The sequence below is a fragment of the Microtus ochrogaster genome, unplaced genomic scaffold (genome assembly GCF_000317375.1).
Source record: "Microtus ochrogaster isolate Prairie Vole_2 unplaced genomic scaffold, MicOch1.0 UNK12, whole genome shotgun sequence".
NCBI classification, from domain to species: Eukaryota; Metazoa; Chordata; class Mammalia; order Rodentia; family Cricetidae; genus Microtus; species Microtus ochrogaster.
The window spans coordinates 1,817,604-1,824,542 of NW_004949110.1; the positions used below are offsets into that span (position 1 = coordinate 1,817,604).

A 6,939-nucleotide genomic window follows, 5' to 3' on the forward strand; every position below is an offset into this window, starting at 1 on the left:
GGGAGAAGGGTAAGAGGAGGGGGAGGGAAATGGGAGGCTGGGAGGAGGCGGATACTATTTTTTCCTTTTCTCAATAAAAAAAAATGATACCCAATTGAAGACAAATGCTTTAATGTGACATGAAAAGCAGAGTAGTTCATCCAATGTGTATTTCCAACCTAAAAATCTCAAAATACTAGGCCTTATTTTGTTGACAATTTACCTAAAAGAAAAACTATATATATATATACATATATAATAAAAGACAACAGCAACATTATGTCATGAATTTATGTAAGAAAAAGGTCTACAGGCTCAGTAGGTCACTGAGTTTCTCTGAAGTCTAGAGACTAGTTTGCCTCATTATGGGCTTTTAATTGCATCCATCCTTTTGTGAAACTATCTAGATCTAGACACCAAAATGTGTTATTATGCCTTGCACCTGCTAAAGCCATCCTCAGAGCGATCACTCCAGGAATTTACCAACTCTGTGGGGACTTCCTTATTTTCCTCTCTATAACTTTGTGAAAGGTTCAGAAAAAGCAGCTTTTATACTTAATTTACAGCAGTTTAAAATAAAGACTAAAGAAGAAAATATATGACTCTCCTATTTGGAAGTGACCTTTGCATCATTTCAATTTATTTGTTTTCATTCTGTTAGAGTGTGTAATGTATGTGTGTACTTGTTCATTGTGTGTGTGCATGCATGTGTACGTGTGTACATGTGTGTATGTGTGTGTGCACGCATGTACGTGCACAGGCATGTGGATTCCAGAGGCTCATAGCAGAGGGTTTTCTTTCGGTGGCACTCCACCAATGTTTTAGAGACAAGGCTTGTCATTGAACCTGGCCTTACTGATTTGGCTAGACTGGCTAGCCAATGAGCTCCTTGTATCTGATGTCTCCTATTCTGAAGTTACAGATTCCTGCCACTGTGCCTGCTTTTATGTGGCTTTTACAGATCTGAACTCAGGTCCTTGTGTTTGCAGTACAAACACTTTATCAAATAAACCTTATTTAATGTCATCCCCTCAATAATTTTTTTTCTTTATCAAAGATATTGATGCATGATGGAAGGCTTTAGAATTAAAGAATTTAGACCCTTCCCTCAGTTGCTGCCAAGGTACTCTGTCCTTCAAAGGGAGCTAAAGCCATGTTACGGTGAGACCCTCACTTAATCAAGGGATTAGCACCATGTGGGTAGACTGGAACGTGGCCTCTGTCCCTGAGTTCATCTGCATCTGCTCCACCCTCATCCTGCACTAGGTGGCTGTCATAGAGGATAAGATCAATGCCATCATTAAAGCAACTGGTGTCTATTTCCCCTTCCTGGGGCCAACCATGCATGTGCCTCTTAGGGTGCTCCTTTTTAACTTGCTTCTCTGGGGTTGTGGATTGTTGCCTGATTGTCCACTTAAAAGTGAGTTCATACTGTGTTTGTCTTTCTGTGTCTGGGATAGCTCACTCCGGATGGTTTTTTCTAGTTCCATTGATTTGCCTGCAAATTTCAATATGTCATTTTTTTTTTGCCACTGAGTGATACCTCATTGTCTAAATGTACCACATTTTATTTATCCATTAGATCTCCTGGGTAAACTGGGAGGAGAGGTAGAAGGGAGAGGATGGGGGATGGGAACATGAGGGCTCGAGAAGGCCAAGTTGGAGAAGGGATGGAGAGGAAGAGCAATGAAACAAATATCCTGATAGAGGCAACCATTATGGTGTTAGGGAGAAACCTGGTACTATGGAAATTCCTAGGAATCCAGAAGGATGACCCCAGGTAAGACTCCTAGCAATAGTGGGTGTCTGAACTGGTCTGCCCCTGTAATCAGATTAGTGGCTACTCTGATTGTCATCCTGGAACCTACAATCAAGAACTGATGGAAGCAGATGCAGTGACCCACAGCCAAGCACTAGACTGAGATCCTGGAATTCAGTTGAAAAGAAGGAAGAGGGATCATATGATCAATAGGGGTCAAGATCATGATGGGGAAAACCACAGAGACAGTTGACCCAAGCTAGTGGAAGCTCACAGACTCTGGGCTGACAGCTGGGGAATTTGCATGGAACAGAACTAGGCCCTCTGATGTGGGTGACAGTTATGTGGCTTGATCTGTTTGGAGGAGTAGACCCTGGCAATGGGACCAGGACTTATCCCAGGTGCATGAACTGACTTTTTGGACCCCATTCCCTATGGTAGAATACCTTGCTCAGCCTTGATATGGGGGGGAGGGTCTTGGTCCTGCCTCAACTTGGTATACCAGGTCTCACTGCCTCCCCAAGGGAGTCTTTACCTTCTCTGAGGAGTAGATGTGGTGTGGGATGGGAAAAAAGATGGGGAGTGGGAAGAAGGGAGGAGGGGGAACTGGGGTTGATATATAATGAAAAAAATAAAAAAATAAACAGAAAATATGTTATGATTGATCACTAATTTATATATGTCATAGAAACAAGACCGGATCATGTTTGGTGAGTTTGAGACCAACTGTGGCTTTTGTCTGTCATGAAATGTCATGTGATTGCCTGTTAATCTGTTGCATTATTTGAGTTGTTCAATTGATTTTTTAATTCCATAAATTTATTTGGGATACTACTAATACTAATAAAAATCAGTTGGTCAATGTTGAACCTTTCTGACCTGGCTTATTTACAAAGGCCCTGGTCAAAGTCAACATTGAGAGCCTCATGTGCTATGTAGGGGCTGGTGGGCCTGCTTCAGCAGCTGAAGCCACACCAGCAGGCAGTCCTGATCTCTGTCGCTGCTGCCTCAACTGAGGAGAAGAAAGTGAAAGCAAAGAAGGAAGAATCCAAGGAGTCCGATGCTGACAAGGACTTTGGTCTTTTTCACTAAATGTTTTGTTAACATGGCTAATAAAAAGATGAACCTGTTTTTTTTTAATGAATTACAGAATTTAGAATTTGGTTCAAATTAAATTATTAACAACCTGTGTGATTTCTGAAGAATTCACTTAAATTCTCTAAGTGAATCCAAACATATCTATTTCATTTGCAATGAGATAGACAAATATTTTTTAGGCGTTGTATGAAGAATAAAATATATTTGTTAAGTATTGTGTATGAAACTTATACAAAATATATGGTAGCTAATATTAAAAAATATTATTAGCTAAATCAATTCCAGTAAAAACTTTAGTATTTTCTCTGGTCTCTTTCCATCTAATTGAGCCACTTAGGAATGTGTATACATATAGAAAAAAATATTTCATTTTTTAATCCTCTCTTTATATGTAGAATATGCATAGCACCTATATTACATAAACTAAAATATTTACATATGCATTATTCAGCATATATACTCATTTTCAACAAATACATATTAGCCTTCTATATAGCTATGAAGTAACCTATAAATTTATATCACATTTTGTGTTTTCAATTTCAAGGTTGTATTCAGACTTACAATTTCACCCATTAAATTCTCATTTTGCAATAATTACTATTTAGTGAAATATTCTTCTATAATTACTTTTTTGAAATCTCAAAGCATTCTTTAAAGAATGGCAAAATTAGAATATGATGAACACTGTTTTTAATAAGTGCACATGCCTTCAAAAAAAAGTGGCAGAACATTGAATTTTTATTGAAACTCTTCCTTTACTATAAAGCCAGGTTTTTTTTAAAAAAAAAAAAAAGCATGAAGAATAAGCTTAAGTAATGAATAAAATATTTACTGACTAAATTTGGCAGTGTCAACAAAGGCGACATTTAGAAGCATCACTTGGACTCTCACTGTGTTCATACCCCAGTCACAATATATGCACCAACTTTCATAAGGGAATCTGTCTTTCAATCTGAAAGACCATGACTGAAGGCTGAATAAAAGAAAGATTCTGTGACTAAGCAGCAGACTGGAACTTCAGTGTTTGTGTATTTTCATTCTAATTCTTTCCCTAATTTGTGATGTACCCTGAGGAATTTCTCAACCAGTTTTTGCCTCTTCCTTGGCTGCAAAATGGTGGCATTCACAGTTACTCTTCTCTCAGAATGACCAGTCTCTGGGCAAGCATTGTGTATATACTTAAACCTCATGGGTGTTTAACGCCAGCTAGTAGAAATCATATCCAACCATTCAGAGTTAGACACACAAATGTGTAGTAACTATCACTGACTTACCCATTTAGGTACACTAAGAGTTGGCCAGTGTCACGTTTTCATTTGGTATTTATTGGAAAGGAGTTTGAAAGTAGTTGGTTCATTTGCACACCACTCCATATTTCTCAGCGATCCAGTACAGTTACAAAGCCAAAAACATTATCACCAGTAATTAACAAACACTGTCTAAGCCTTCTTATCCTAGATGCAAGTTAAGATTTGAAGAACAATCACACAATCAGGACTTCAAGACATCTCCGTGATACAGCCAAGCCTGATTTCTGAGTTCAAGCCCCAGAACCTACAATGGCAGAAGGAAAGAAAGAACTGACTCCTCAGTTGTACTCTGACATGTGCGCTCTCTCTCTCTCTCTCTCTCTCTCTCTCTCTCTCTCACTCACTCACACACACACACACACGAGCATACATGCATGTGCAAAATCAATAAATAAACAATATGAGAAAATAAGAGAATTTTTTTTAATTTGAGAGAAAATTAAAGGTAGGGTTTTTTTTCTAAGAAAGTGGGATATACTGAATTGGAAGTAATGAGCTTTATTTCATGTGTCTGATGTTTATCACAATGTGTTCAAAAAATATTTGAGGATTAAACAAACTGCTCATGGGATTGGAGTCTGCCGCCTTGGTGTGTGGTTGATAGACCCAGTGACACTCCATTGGTGACAACCAGTTTTTCCTTGGCTAGCAGGTTTCAATTGCAAATAGCTAGTTGGTTGAAAGTGGGACTTTGGGGTCCACTTCACCTTCTCTATGCTGGGATTTTGTCTGGTTTGAACCTATGCAGGTCTTGAGCATGGTGTCAAGGTCTCTCTGCAGTCATGAGTGTATCAGTCCTGTTGTGGCTATATGCTCTGTTTTCCTGGAATCATCCATCGCTTCTGGTTCTTTCAATAAACCTCGAGAAGAGAGGTTTGGTAAAGACATCCCATCTAGGGATAAGTGCACTGATGTCTCTCTCACACACTCTTCATATTGTCCAGTTATGGGTGTTTATGTTAATTTCTATCTACTTCAAGAAGAGGCTTCTTGATGATCATTAAGTGAAACTCTGACCTTCGAGTAAAGCAACATATCATTAGAAGTCATTTTATTGCTATGTCCCTTTATAATAATAATAATAGTAGGTTTACCTAAGGTCTCAGATTCTTGGACATTTTAGCAGTGTCAGGTATGGCTTCCATTTCATTGAATAGGCCTTAAGTCCAGTCAAAAAGTTAGTTGGTTACTTCCATAGCATTTGTACCACGATATATATTTGTGTATCAGTATATCTTGTAAGCAGGTTGCTATGGTCAGTTACCAGGTTTGTATCTGGGTGATAGTAATGATTACTCTTTCTATCCAGTAATATGAAAGTACCTTCCAGCATCATGAACACTACTGTTAGAGGTCAAGCTTCTAGTTGGTCGCCAGCTCAATTTTCCAGATTGTAAAACATGAGTTGTTTCTTCAGAAAGGCCTTACTATCAGGTTACAGAGAGTAACCAATAGCTTGGCAATATCTTATGATGTTTGGGAGTTATAGGAGGTAAAGCACTCCATCCTGATTAGAAATTCATTAATCTTAGAAAGTAAACAACACGGTGGCTCCAGAAGTCCCTGAAACTGACCAGATTCACTGGTCATCTTTCCCTCCCCAAGAACATATAAGTAGTAAGGATTGTTGAGAGGCACTCTCAGAAAAGATGAGTTAACCAGAAGAAGCAAAGACAGCTGAGTTGCCTAGAGTAGACTCAGACCAACTAAGTTACCCAGAAAGAACACTTCTAACCTGTTGAGCTGCAGGTTGTGCGATGCACTCCGGATTTCAGGCTTTTGTGAACTGCCACCCATGTTGGTTGGAGTGAGCTTTAATAATGCAGCTGTCTTTGTGTTATTTCTGGTCCTCTAAATAATCACTCATTCACATTCCTATAGAGAACCCCAATATAATTCATTGGTTCACCAGGTTGAACTTGGATGGTATCGGTATTTCTATTTGTCATCAGTTCCCTATCTAGGGTGAGTAGACATTTATTCACATCTCTCCAGGAATGGCGTCACAGAACAAAAATGGTGACAGCTAGCTGTCAGTCTTTAGTATGAGTAAAATATGAAGTGTGGTATTAAAAGAAGGTAACTGGATAGAAACTGAAGATTAAAAAAAGAAGTTAGTGCCTGGTGGCTGTGGCACATACCTTTAATCCTAGCATTCCGGAAGCAGAGGCAGGCAGATCTCCATGAGTTTGAAGCCAGCCTGGTCTACAAGAACTAGTTCCAGGACAGGCACCAAAAACTACAGAGAAACCCTGTCTCGAAAATAATTTTTTTAAAAAAAGAAGTTATTAATACTTAAGTTAATCTCTTAATTGTTCTACTTATGGGCTGCAATAGCAAGTGGGGTAGACATTCTCTAGTCTTGCATTCTCTCCTTTTCTGGTTCATTTTTTATGAGAAGCACAAAAAGTTTCAGGGATTGAGTTTAAGGACTCACACATGTTATATAAGTGTCAAAGCTATATCTCTCTAGCCCTAAAAATGAAAGAAAAAAGACATCATCACATCAAAACAAGATGTGGTCTTTAATGTTGTGATCATGAAAATAAGGCAAACCAACTAGCTCCACCTTGTACTGCAGTTATAGTGCACTTGACTTTGAAAAGACTACTCCATACTCAAAACCTCAAATCTGAATTGAGTGGAATATAATTTGGACATCACTGGAGTCAGATTTCACAGCAGTGTATCTGATGTGGTGGAGCATACATTTGGGAGACAGAGACAGACAATCTCTGTAAGTTTGAGGCCATCCTTATTTACAAAACAGGTTCTAGGCCAACCAGGGCT

The 6,939-nt window shown here is 38.7% G+C and overlaps 1 pseudogene; it reads left to right on the forward strand.

Annotated features, from left to right (window-relative positions):
• The first annotated feature begins 1,173 nt into the window (after positions 1-1,173).
• Positions 1,174-2,830, forward strand: LOC101979445 (annotated as a pseudogene).
• The last annotated feature ends 4,109 nt before the right edge of the window (positions 2,831-6,939 follow it).